The sequence below is a fragment of the Bos grunniens genome, chromosome 20 (assembly GCF_055505025.1).
Source record: "Bos grunniens cultivar Pamir isolate PY7600 chromosome 20, Bosgru_T2T1.0, whole genome shotgun sequence".
Classification (NCBI taxonomy): domain Eukaryota; kingdom Metazoa; phylum Chordata; class Mammalia; order Artiodactyla; family Bovidae; genus Bos; species Bos grunniens.
Window position 1 is genome coordinate 37,609,673 of NC_141184.1, and position 14,769 is coordinate 37,624,441.

Consider the following 14,769-nt stretch of genomic DNA (forward strand, 5'->3'; position numbering starts at 1 on the left):
GCTGGGAAAGATTGAAGGCAAAAGGAGAAGACGGCAACAGAGGATGAGATGGCTAGATAGCATCACTGACTCACTGGACATGAATTTGCACAAACTCCAGGAGATAGTGAAGGACAGGGAGCCTGGCGTGCTGCAGTCCATGGGGTCACAAAGAGTCAGACATAACTTAGCAACTGAACAATGACACGTGTGTGTAAAGTCAGCATTTGAAAGCAATTCATGTCTACTCTAGCATCCTAGACCTGAGGCTCTTCATTTGCTAAGCACAGTCTGGGGCTCTTAAGTGACCCTGACATTAAAGTCCTCACACAAGACATTAAGTATTCTATCCATAGAGAGAAACTGATATTATTATCATGTCTGATCATGATATCTGATATGATATCATGTCTGATCATGATGAGAAAAATCAGACTCAAAATAGTTACCACGTATAGAACAAAAGGTTTATCCCCATAGAATGCCCTACATTCAATTCTAACAATGCTGTCAATAAAGATTCAATCCTTGCTTGCCACCTGATCTTTCTGTAATTACCCATATGCTCTTCATCATTTGGCTTTCTACCTGGTTACTTTTAATTTTTATCTCATCATCACTCCCTTATAGCCTCTTGCTAGCAAAATTGCTTTTCCTGATTTTCTTTCCAATCTCATGTAAAGTCTGTCTCAGCTTAGTTAGCACTGAGTTCTTCTAGGCAAGCTTTCTGGTTAACCCTGGAGACCTACTCATACCATCATTCTGAGAATAGAACTGACTTCCTCCTCATAGCCTTGTGTTATTCCTTGGAAACTTACAAAACTTGGCAATTCAACAATTTTTATGTGTGTACATAAAGCAAAACTCACTATGAGTGCCATGATTTTTCACCTCATAAGTGAGGAAAAACCTCAAGCGTTGGCCATAGTGATTATTTACAGAGGTTTTGTTTTGTTTTGCTTGAATTGCTTAGCTTTTGTGTTTTTTTAATCACAGCCTTCAAGGTCTTTGACTTCTGCTGTTTGTCAACTATGTAATTAATTCTAGTTTGTGTCAAGCTCTTAAACTAATGTTAGAAAAAGCATTTCCATATATGTAATTCATTATTTTCCTATAAATTAGAAGCTGCATGATGAAGAACGTTTCTTTCAATAATTTTACTCTACAAAAAAGGAAATTTTCTACTCAAATGCAATATTTTATCATCTTAATATTCCTGGAAGATAACTGTATGTTTCTTTCAAGTCAAAGGACAAAAGACACTAATATGTGAGTTCAAGCAGATGAGCTGGCTATTTTTGTAGCAGATTGTGTCTTCAATGCAGTTACAGTTTTAGTCATGCTTACACATCACATATGGAATTAACTTCTACACCTAAATCTAATTTGGTTTGTACGTGTGTGTGTATGTTATACAAGTCTCTTTCTTACCCCCCAAGAAGGTGAACTCAACCAGATTATCATCTGGTGCCAAATGTGATGAAAAGCATAGGAGACTTAATCTGCAAGTAATTACTTTGGGGAAATTATGTCTAAAATTAAGGAGAAATAAATTGCCCTTTTCTTTTTCCTCTAGTGCAATTTGGTAATTCCTCCATTTGCTTAATATAGCCACTAATCCCAACATTTTCTGTAGAGAGGACAAATTACTAATTCTATATAATTACAAACTGCATGCAACTGTTAAGAAATTATGTCTTTAGGAAGTCATTTTAATATTCTTCCTTTATTGTCCCAATCCTAGCACTTAGAAAGTAATTCCTTAAACCTCAGCTAGCTCTGCCAGTTCCTGAATTACAAAGATGTGCTTATATACATTAGTCAAGTAAATGACACTAGGCAAAATTTATCTTAAAATCATATATGTCAAAAAATGTATTCATCAAGATTATTTTAAGAATAACTATTTTACTTTAAAAGGATCAGATTTTAGATTAAATATGACGTTTAATTAGCACCTTAAGTTATGACCTCTTTTAACTTACCATTAAATACTTATGACAAAACAGGAGTGGAAATGCAGTTATAATCAATTGTGAATACAAGAAAAGGATATAGCCAGCAAAATATACAATAAATGGAGATGAATCCATTCATATATTACTCTCTCTGCTGAAAATCCCCAAATCTATGAAGGCATTTCTTCACATGCCGCTTCTGCTGCTAAGTTGCTTCAGTCATGTCCCACTCTGTGCAACCCAATAGATGGCAGCCTGCCAGACTCCCGCGTCCCTGGGATTCTCCAGGCAAGAATACTGGAGTGGGTTGCCATTTCCTTCTCCAATGAATGCGTGCATGCTAAGTCGCTTCAGTCCTATCCGACTGTGTGCAACCCTATGGACAACAGCCCACCAGGCTCCTCTGACCATGCGATTCTCTAGTCAAGAATATTGGAGTGGATTGCCATTTCCAAATAAGCAATTTCATTATCCAATGTTTGGTCACTATAATATGAAAGTGAAAGTGTTAGTCACTCAATAATGTCCAGCGACATTGGGATACTGTAGACTATAGCCCACCGGGCTCCTCTATCCATGAAATTCTCCAGGAATACTGGAGTGGGTTGCATTTCCTTCTCCAGGGGATCCTCCCGACTCAGGGGCTGAACCCAGGTGTCCTGCATTGCAGGCAGATTCTTTACAGTCTGTGCCACCAGGGAAGGCCATTATATATATATATATGCCTATAATATAGATATACGATTGACTTTTGTACATTGGACTTGTATTTTGAAAGTTTGCTAAATTCACTTATTAGATCTAGTAGTTGTTTATAGATTGAGATATTCTACATAAATGATTACATTATCTGTGAAGACAAGTTTATACTTCTTTCCAATTTGTATGTATTTTTTTGTCCAATTAAACTGGTTAGGCCCACCAGTGTAATGTCAAGTAAAATTTATGAAAGAACATTTTTGTCTTACTCCCCATCTTACGGAGAAAGCATTCAATATTTCAAAGTTAAGTTTGATGTATAGCTATAGATTTATCATAGATGTCTCTTATTAAGAAAATTTCCTTATGTTCCTAATTTGTAGAGTTTTCATTATGAATAAGTGTTGAATATCATGAGAAGTCTTTCTTTTATCTATTGACATAATAAAAAAAATTTTTTTCAGTCTTCTGATATGGTAAATGATATTAATTGGTTTTTAACATTAAACAAAGCTTATATTTCTGAAATAAACTTTACTTGTTCAAATGTTGAGTCAATATTGCATTCCTGAGATAAACCTCAGTCATGATATATTATGCTTTTTATGTATTGCTGAGCTTGATTTATTATTTGCCATTTTTTAAAATAATTTTATTTGTGTCTTCTTAGGTATGGTTCTGTAGTTGTCTTTTCTTACAATATCTTGATCTTATTTTGGTATTGGGATAATCTATTCTTATAAAATAAATTATTCCCTCCTCCTATATATTTTGAAAGAGTTTATCTGGGTTGATATTGTTTCATCCTTAAGTGTTTGACAGATTTTACAAATAAAGCTATATGGACCTAGACTAGTTTCTTCAGTAGAAATTTTCAATATACAAATTCATTTTTTAAAAAAGATATAGGCCGGTTTAGATTGTTTTTACATCAGGCTCGGTAATTTAAGTCAGTAGGTTTCCCCACTTTATCTAAGTCAGTTGTGTATTCGTACATTTATTGATGTAGAGTTTGTATTCATTTTCCACTACTGTAAAACAATTACCAAAACTTAGCTACTCAAAACATACATTTATTACCTCACAGGTTCTGTGAGCAAGAGACCAGGCAGGACTTAAGTGAGTTTCACAAGGTCTCATAAGACAGCAATCTGGGTATTTGGAGAAGTGTATCCCTTTCTGGAGTTTGAAGTCACATGATTATTGGCAAAATTCAATTCACAAATTCTTCATTCTTCCTTCCAGCTGTGGGAGTGGGGGTGATGGCGGGGGCGGGTGGGGGGGGGGCGTCCTCGCTCAGCTCTTAAGAGGCCACCAATGATTCCTTGCCACGTGGCTCTCTAAAAGGCCCTGTTGAAACATGGTAGTTTACTTCTTCAAGAGCAGCAGGAGAATCTCTCACTCCAGTCTGATAAGACAGAGTTTTATATAATGTAAAGAAATCATGAGAATGACTATCCCACCATATCGCGAGTATTGTCCAAACTTGAGGAGAGAGTACTATATCATACAGGTATACCTGGAGGGCAATTTTGTAGTCCATCTTAGAATTCTGCTTATCATGAAGTTGTCACTAAATATCTTTATTATCCTTTTAATTTCTGTAGAATCTGTAATTATTTCCCTTTTATTTCTGACATTGGTAATTTGTGTTTCTCTTTTTTCCCTTGGTTGACAGAGCTAAATTTTTATTTTTTATTCTCTTGGTTGAATCGATTTTTACGGATTTTTATTTATTGATTTTCACTCATATTTTTCCTTCTTTCAATGTATTCTGGGTTTCATTTGCCTTTTTTCCCCTAGCTCACTAAGATTAGCTTTGGTGATTTGTTTTAGATCTTTCCTAATATAAATATTCATAGCTATTTCTTTACCTCTAATCACTGCTTTAGTCACACTCCATAAATCTTGATTTACAGTTCCCATTTTGATTAAGATCAAAATATTAACTACTTTTCTTATGATTTCTTTTTTAACTCATAAGTGATTTATAAGTTTACTGTTTAATTTTCAAATATTTCAGGATTTTTAAGATAAAACTCCATTATTACTTTCAAATGTATTCAATTTTGACCAAAGAACATACTCTGTAGAGTTACAGAATATTTCTAAATGTAATGATTTTAATTCTTTAAAATTACTTGAGACTTCTTTCCAGCCCAAAATGTGGTCTATCTTCATAATTGGTTATATACACACTTTAAAAAAAATAAGATTTCTGCTATTATGGGGAAAAGCTCTAAAAATGTCAATTTGGATGTTCTATTACTTGCTATGTACACCTTTATAATCATCATATCTTCTAAATGAATTGACTAATCTTGAACTGAATGAATTGACTATTTCTTCTAGACTACAAATAGGCAGATCATATCTTTTTCACCAATTTGACATTTCTGAACTATTTATTGAAGTATTTTAAGTATGTATGTTTGATGTAATGATCATACTGATATTATACTGATAAATAGTTCAGGAATGTCAAATTGGTGCAAAAGATATGATCTGTCTATTTGTAGCCTAGAAGAAATTGTCATGATTAAGTTTGAATCTATCATCTTACTTTGTGTTTTCTATTTTCCCATACTGTTGTTGTTTCTTTTTCCTCTTCCCATCTTTTGGTAGATTTAGTTTTTGCTTAATTTTTTTTAACTAGGCATTTACTATGTATATCTTTTTATTTTGCATTCTTAGTGGATGCTCTAAGGTAGTCTTGCCCAATATATAATTCAAGTCATGTGTATAGCTTAAATTACCTAAAAACCACACTAATATTTTAAAAATAAAGTGAAGTTAATGTTAACAATATATTTTTGCTACAATACATCCAAAATATTACATATCAATATGTAGTTCATATAATCAATAGTGAGACATATTAGCATCATATTTCTCCTACTGTGATGCGCTGAAAAGATTACATCATTTACATGGTTTTCTACTACAAAATAATAATCTAAAGTAAACCACAGGAAGTATGGAAGCAAAAACTGAGAGTTACTCACAAAATAACTTCCTTGCACTCCTCCAAAATTCTACTATTTTAAAAAACAAAGGCTTAAGGTCTGTTCCAGGTCAGAAGAGACTAAGGAGATAACTAGATACAATGTGAGATCCTTGACTGGATCTGAGATTAGAAGAAATAAAATTGTTAAAAAAGACATTGTAGGGATAACTGATGAAATTTGATAATGCACTGTAGATTAGATAATAATATTGTGTGAAAATTAAATCTAGTGAACTTTATAATTTTATTCTTTTAATGTAATAAAATGTCCTAATTTTTAAGACATAAATACAGAACTATTTAGAAGATGTTTCTGATATCTACAGTTTAAGAAATTCAACAATAATAACAATAATAATACATACTATTTTATATAAAGAAACAGGTAAGTAAATAAACAAGGCAAAATATTCAGTCAGTTCAGTTCAGTTCAGTCACTCACTTGTATACAACTCTTTGTGACCCCATGGACTGATGTACGCCAAGCCTTCCTGTCCATCGCCAGCTCCTGGAGATTACTCAAACTCATGTCCATCGAGTTGGTGATGCCATCCAGCCACCTCATCCTCTGTCATCCCCTTTTCCTCCTGCCTTCAATTTTTCCCAACCTCAGGATCTTCTCCAAGGAGTCAGTTCTTTGCATCAGGTGGCCAAAGTATTAGAGTTTCAGCTTCAACATCAGTCCTTCCAATGACTATTCCGGACTGATTTCCTTTAGGATGGACTGGTTGGATCTCCTGGCAGTCCAAGGGACTCTCAAGAGTCTTCTCCAACCCACAGTTCAAAAGCATCAATTCCTCGGTGCTCAGCTTTCTTTATAGTCCAACTCTTACATCCATACATGACTACTGGAAAAACCATAGCTTTGACTAGATGGACCTTGTTGGCAAAGTAATGTCTCTGCTTTTGAATATGCTGTCTAGGTTGGTCATAACTTTTCTTCCAAGGAACAAGGGTATTTTAATTTCATGGCTGCAGTCACCATCTGTAGTGATTTTGGAGCCCCCAAAAATAAAGTCAGCCACTGTTTCCACTGTTTCCCCATCTATTTCCCATGAAGTGATGGGACCAGATGCCATGATCTTAGTTTTCTGAATGTTGAGCTTTAAGCCAACTTTTTAACTCTCCTCTTTCACTTTCATCAGGAGGCTCTTTAGTTCTTCGCTTTCTGCCATAAGGATTCATCTGCATATCTGAGGTTACTGATATTTCTCCTGGCAATCTTGATTCCAGTTTGTGCTTCTTCCAGCCCAGCGTTTCTCATGATGTACTCTGCATAGAAGTTAAATAAGCAGGGTGACAGTATACAGCTTTGACGTACTCCTTTTCCTATTTGGAACCAGTCTGTTGTTCCATGTCCAGTTCTAACTGTTGCTTCCTGACCTGCATACAGGTTTCTCAAGAGGCAGGTCAGGTGGTCTGGTATTCCCATCTCTTGAAGAATTTTCCACAGTTTATTGTGATCCACACAGTCAAAGGCTTTGGCATAGTCAATAAAGCAGAAATAGATGTTTTTTTGGAACTCTCTTGCTTTTTCGATGATCCAGCAGATGTTGGAAATTTGATCTCTGGTTCCTCTGCCTTTTCTAAATCTAGCTTGAACATCTGGAAGTTCACGGTTCACATACTGTTGAAGCCTGGCTTGGAGAATTTTGAGGATTACTTTACTAGCGTGTGAGATGACTGTAATTGTGCAGTAGCTTGAGCATACTTTATTGAGCAAAATATTAACTGGTGGATATTTAGGAGTACTTTGCACATTCTTGCAACTTCTCTGTAAGTACTGTTTTCAAAATAAACATTAAAAACTAGTAAATTTAGAAAGATTACTATTCGTGGCTTGGGCTTCCCAGGTGGCACCAATGGTAAAGAACCTGCCTGCCAATGCAGGAGACACAACAGATGTGAGTTTGATCCCTGGGTTGGGAAGATCCCCTGAAGGAGTGCATGGCAACCTACTCCAGTACCCTTGCCTGGTGAATTCCCATGGATGAGGAGTCTGGTGAGCTACTGTCCACGAGGTTGCAGAGTCAGACACGACAGAAGTGACTTACCACGCATTAATGGCTACATGATCCATCAAGACACTCAAATCCATTGCATTTCCATGTATTAATTACAACTATGCATAAAACTAAAATTTAAACACAATGCCACCAGCAACAGCATTAAAATGTCACATATATTTGAACATATTTAAATAAAAATTTACAAAATCTCTATAGGGAAACTACTAAACATTAAAGAGAGAAAGAAAGAGCAAAATAAACGTGAGATATGTGATTAGAAGTATCAATACTGGAAAGATGACAATTCTCACCAAATTAATCAATTCTTTTATTGTAATTCTAATAAATATCAACTTGTTTCTTTCTAAATTGATGTCTGATTTTAAAAAACACATATGTGAGAACAAAGAGAAAACAATAGCTAGGATATTTTGGAAGAACAAAGTTCAAAGTCTTATTTAGCAGATATCCAGAGCTGTGATAAGTTACACAACAAATAAGAAATGTTGCTACTGTTCAGTTGCTAAGTTGTTTCGAACTTTTTGTGACCTAATGAACTGCAGCACACCAGGCTTCTCTGTCCTTCACTATCTCCCTAAGTTTGTTCAAACACATGTCCATTGAGTCAGTGATGCCATCCAACCATCTCATCCTCTGTGGTCCCCTTCTCCTCTTGCCCTCAATCTTTCCCAGCATCAGGGTCTTTTCCAATGAGTCAGCTCTTTGCATCAGGTGGCCAGAGAATTGGGGCTTCAGCTTCAGCATCAGTCCTTCTAATAAATACTCAGGGTTGAGTTCCTTTAGGATTCACTGGTTTGATCTCCTTGCTGTCCAAAGGACTCTCAAGAATTTTTTCCAGCACCACAGTTTGAAAGTGTCAGTTGTTTGGTGCTCAGCCTTCTTTATGGTCCAACTCTTATATCCATACATGACTACTAGAAAAAGCATAGCTTCGACTATACAGATCTTTGTTGGCACAGTGATGACTCTGCTTTTTAATATGCTGTCTAGGTTTGCCATAGCTATTCTTCCAAGGAGTAAGTGGCTGCAGTCACTGTCCACATTGATTTGGGAGCCCAAGGTGAAATCTGACACCATTTCAACATTTTTCTCCATCTGTTTGCCATGAAGTTATAGGATCCGATGCCATGATGTTAGTTTTTGAATACTGAGTTTTAAGCCAGCTTTTTCACTGTCCTCTTTCACCTTCATTAAAAGGCTCTTTAGTTCCTCTTCACTTTCTGCCATTAAATAAGTAATGAGCAATATAGTAAGTAACACACTATTGCTTTGTCCCAAGGTTGGATAAAGTATTCAATATGACAGTAGAGTGAAAAAACAAATGAAAACTTAAAAAATTATGACATTTTGATTCTACTTGTTTGAGTTAGTATGAATAGAATGCTAGATTTCTAATTAAAAATAGATATTCAACAAGCAACAAAGGTTTACTGTATAGCATAGGGAACTATAGTCAGTATCTTGTGATAACCTATGATGGAAAATAATTTCAAAAATAATATGTGTATAACTGAATCACCTTGCTTTGCATCTGAAACAGTGTAAGTCAATTATACTTAAATAATATATGTATTAAAAAACTAGTACACATTTATGAAAAATTAATTTAAAAATTCTTGAAAAAGGTAATGGTGAATTGCAATGAGAATATTTACAATGATCTTATAAATAAATATTGCTATGTCAGGTAGATAAGCACCTAGCAAAAAATAAACTATGGCCACCAACTCACATGATACATAAAAAAAATAAGTTCTATGTGGGTTGTAGGTCTAAATGTTAACAGTAAAACAACAAACCATCTAGAGGGAAACATAGGACATTTTCCTAACCCTTGAGTCAGCAGATTTGTTAAACTAGAAAAAAACATAAAATTCAGTAATTTCACTGCCAGGATTTTATTCACAGTACTGCATATAATATAGAAAAAAAAATGGAATAATCTATGCAAATATAAGTATAATGAAATAAATTATGGTAAAACTTTGATGAAGTATTAGGCAACTATTATAAGTTGAAGTTGAACGGTTCTATGAAGACCTACAAAACATTCTAGAACTAACACCAAAGAGAGATGTCCTCATGAGTGGGGACTGGAATGCAAAAGTAGGAAATCAAGAGATACTTGTAGTAACAGACAAGTTTGGCCTTGGTACAAAATGAAGCAGGGCAAATGCCAATATAGTTTTGCCAAGAAAACACACTGGTCATAGCAAACATCCTCTTCCAAGGACATGAGAAACTTTACACATGGATATCACTAGATGGTCAATACTGAAATCAGATTGATTATATTCTTTGCAGCCGAAGAGGGAGAAGCTCTGTACAGTCAGCAAAAACAAGACTGGGAGCTGACTGTGGCTCAGATCATGAACTCCTTATTGCCAAATTCAGACTTAAATTGAAGAAAGTAGAGAAAAAAATAGACATTCAGGTATGACCTAAATCAATCCCTTACAGTTACAGTGGAAGTGATAAATAGATTCAAGGGATTAGATCTAATAGACAGAGTGCCTAAAGAACTATGGATGGAGATTCATAACATTGTACAGGAGGCAGTGACCAAAACCATCTCCAATAAAAAGAAATGCAAAAAGGCAGAACGGTTGTCTGAGGAGGCCTTACAAATAGCTGAGCAAAGAAGAGAAGCTAAATGCAAAGGAGAAAAGGAAAGATATATCCATCTGAATGCAGAGTTCCAAAGAATAGCAAGGAGAGGTAAGAAAGCCTTCTTAAGTGAATAATACAAAGAAATAGAGGAAAACAATAGAATAGGAAAGACTAGAGATCTCTTCAAGAAAATTAGAGATACCAAGGGGACATTTCATACAAATAGGGCACAATAAAGGACAGAAACGGTATGGACCCAACAGAAGCAGAAGATATTAAGAAGTGGTGGCAAGAATACACAGAAGAGCTATACGAAAAAGATCTTAATGACCCAGATAACCACAATGATATGATCCCTCACCTACAGCCAGACATCCTGGAGTGGGAAGTCAAGTGGGCCATAGGAAGGATCACTGTGATCAAACCTGGTAGAGGTGATGGAATTTCAGCTGAGAAATTTCAAATCCTAAAAGATGATGCTGTTAGAGTGCTGTGTTCAGTAGGCCAGCAAATCTGGAAAACTCAGCAATGGCCACAGGACTGGAAAAGGTCAGTTTTCATTCCAGTCCCAAAGAAAGGCAATGCCAAAGAATGATCAAACTACCACACTCCTGCACTCATGTCACATGCTAGAAAGGTGCTCAAAATTCTCCAAGCTAGGCTTCAACCGTACATGAACTGAGAACTTCCAGTGTACAAACTGAATTTAGAAAAATCATAGATCAAATTTCCAATATCCACTGGATCATAGAAAAAGCAAGAGAATTCCAGAAAAAAAAAGTATCTATTTCTTCTTCAGTGACTATGCTAAAGCCTTTGACTGTGTAAATCACAACAAACTGTGGAAAATTCTTAAAAGAGATGGGAATACCAGACCACCTGACCTGCCTCCTGAGAAATCTGTATGCAGGTCAACAAGCAACAGTTAGAAATGGACATAGAATAACAGACTCATTCAAAATTGGAAAAGAGTACATCAAGGTGGTATATTGTAACCCTGCTTATTTAACTTCTATGCAGAGTACATTATGCAAAATGCCAGGCTGAATGAAGCACAAGCTGGAATCAAGATTGCTGGGGGAAATATCAATAACCTCAGATATACAGATGACACCATGCTTTTGGCAGAAAGCAAAGAGGAACTAAAGAGCTTCTTGATGAAGGCAAAAGAGGAGAGTAAAAAAGTTGGCTTAAAATTCAACATTCAAAACACCAAAGCCATGGCATTCTGTCCCATCACTTCATGGCAAATAGATGGGGAAACAATGGAAACAGTGACAGACTTTATTTTCCTGGACTCCAAAATCACTATGGACTATGACTGCAAAGATTAAATTAAAAGACGCTTGCTCCTTGGAAGAAAAGCTAAGACCAACCTAGACAGTGTATTAAAAGCAGAGACATTGCTTTGCTAACAAGGGTCAATATATGTCAATAACAAAGGTCAATATATAGTCAAAGCTATGGTTTTTCCAGTAGTCATGTATGGCGGTGAGAGTTGGACCTTAAAGAAGACTGAATGCTGAAGAATTGATGCTTTCCAACTGTGGAATCCCCTGGACTGAAAGAAGATCAAATTAGTCAATCCTAAAGGAAATCAACTCTGAATATTCACTGGAAGGACTGATACTGAACTGAAGTTCCAATACTCTGACCACCTGATGCAAAGAGCTGACTCAATGGAAAAGACCCTGATGCTGGGAAACATTAAAGACAGGAGAATAGGGATGACAGATGGTTAGATGGCATCACGAATCAATGGACATGAGTTTGAGCAAGCTCCGGCAAACGGTAAAGGATAGGGAAGTCTGGTGTGCTGCAGTTCACGGGGCTGCAAAGAATTGGACACGACTGAGCATCTGAAGCAGAGAGGGCAATGGCACCCCACTCCAGTACTTTTGCCTGGAAAATCCCATGGACAGAGGAGCCTGGTGGGCTGCAGTCCATGGGGTCGCTAGAGTCGGACACGACTGAGCGACTTCACTTTCACTTTTCACTTTCATGCATTGGAGAAGGAAATGGCAACCCACTCCAGTGTTCTTGCCTGGAGAATCCCAGGAATGGGGGAGCCTGGTGGGCTGCCGTCCATTGGGTCGCACACAACTGAAGTGACTTAGCAGCAGTAGCAGCAGCAGAGCAACTGAAGAACACATTCAAAAGTCCTATGAAAAACCAGTGATAGTTTAATAGTACCACAAAAATTAGGTCAAAACAAAAATATATAATAATTTAATAGTTATGTATTCTGATGTTAATATTCATATATGAAATTATGCTCACAATTACACAAATACTAGAAGGAATGGGTCAAAATATTTGCAGTTTGTTTTATGGATGATGACAGACTACTATTTTCTTTACCTTTTAATGTTATCTACCTTCCCTACAATGAGAACATATTAATTTTGTAATGAGCAAAAATAGTATTTTATGATTACTATTTCATTTAAAAATATTGTTTTCAGACATTATTTTAGGCCACACATGAAAAGATTTGCTTCCTACAAGCTCCAAGTAATCATAAGCATATAAAACCTGGTAGCTTGTAGATCTAAATAAAAGCTGAGCAAAATCAGTATGAATAGCTCTGGGTAAGAGAATAAAATTAAAAACATATTTAAGGAGGTTTGTTTGTTAACAGTGTGTGATGAATCCCTGGATAGATCATTATTTCTTTACATTCTACCTTCCAGAGCTATCTTAGATTCTAGAATAGTGTTCCAGTATGTGTGGCAATAGTTACAATGTGTGATTTGAGGCTTCCAATGAAGAATCAATTATTTAGTTGAAAAATCAACCAAAATACTTACTCTATTCATGTCTAAAATGTAACAATCGTTTGTTTGTGTAGGTTCTTTGGAAGTCAAGGACCATTTTTATTAACCTTTCAATGTTCAACATTGGCACACAGTTTGGTGAAAACTGGATGAATGAAAAGCCTAGGAGACCCCTAGTACTCATTGACCCTTGAACTGCAAGTGCTTTTCCAAGGGATAACATATTATTCCCAAATACCTAAGAATAAATAGTTCATCAGATTAACTTCCTCTGTGTTGAGCAGTCCATGAAAACATTCCCTATAGTCACTCCAGATTCAAACCTGGTATCTACTCCAAAATCTCGATGCACATTCCTCAAGATCTAGGGGGTATGAGAGAGGGCTGGGTCTATCAGACTACGGAGTTTGATACTGAATTTATTTAAGTCAGATATATGTACAATGTGCAGGAAACTAGAGGAAATATATCATTATGACGGGAAAGGTCATAATGATATATTTCTCACTCCAGATCTTCCACCACCACAGGCAAATTCTTTATGTGCCCAGAAGTCTGGGAAGTCACATTTGTAGATCTTTATTAAGGTTTAATGACACCAAAAGTTACTAATGAATCCACTGCAATGTAAGCAAAGCATCAGCTACAGCTAACTATAATTTGGTAGTCCCCTATATTGTTATTTATTCACCTATATTCTTAAACAACACTGAGTATCCCTTATCAGCTAAATCTTTCAAGGCCATAAATGTGTTTAAGACATGATCTCTGCTTTTCAGTATGTCTGTCATCCTCCCACAAATAAGATAATTTCTTTTCCTCTTCTTCCTCCTCTTTCTCATGTTTAATATTAAAGATCTATTGACTGCCCATAATCCAACTGCTCTGTCTCAATTTTTTATGTCTGTGAACTCATTGAGTCTTCACTATTCCCCCATTTTACAGATGAAAAACTGCATTGCTCAGAGGTTAACGAATTTGCCAAGGATTAATAGCCCATCAGACAGAATTTGAATCCAAGAAATAGGTCTTCAGAGCTTGAGCTTTTAATCCTTATATAAGTGTGTGCATTATATTTATATATAAAATTAGTATATATTTACATATAATATGAATTATATATGTATATAATTCATATCTGTCTACATAAAATTAAAAGCATTCCAAATTTAAGTGCTCTCCTCTTGGCTACATCATTACATTATAGGCACAATAAGATAGAAATCTCAAAGTACCAAGGGCTTCCCTGGTGGCTCAGGTGGTAAAGAATATGCCTGAAATGTAGGAGACCTGGGTTCAATCCCTGGGTTGGGAAGATCCTCTGGAGAAAAGAATGGCTACCCGCTCCAATATTCTTGCCTGGAGAATTACATGGACAGAAGAGCCTTGTGGACTACAGTACGTGGGGGTTGCAAAAAGTCGGACATGACTGAGCAACTAACATTTTCACACTTTCTCAAAATACCAAAAGCAGGAATTACTACTAATAAAAGGAACCCTCACTAAAATGGAGTCAGGAGGCCAGAAGAGTACCATTCTATGACAATGCAGATCCCAACAAGAAGAGACAGATTTTGCACTCTGGCAGGAAATGATACCAGTACAACTAGGAGAAAGATTTTCTCCCTGAGCTCCCTGGAAATAGATGATCCAAAGAGAGACCATCACAACTCAGCCAATGAAAAGCCACTTTGAACTCCTAGTTTCCG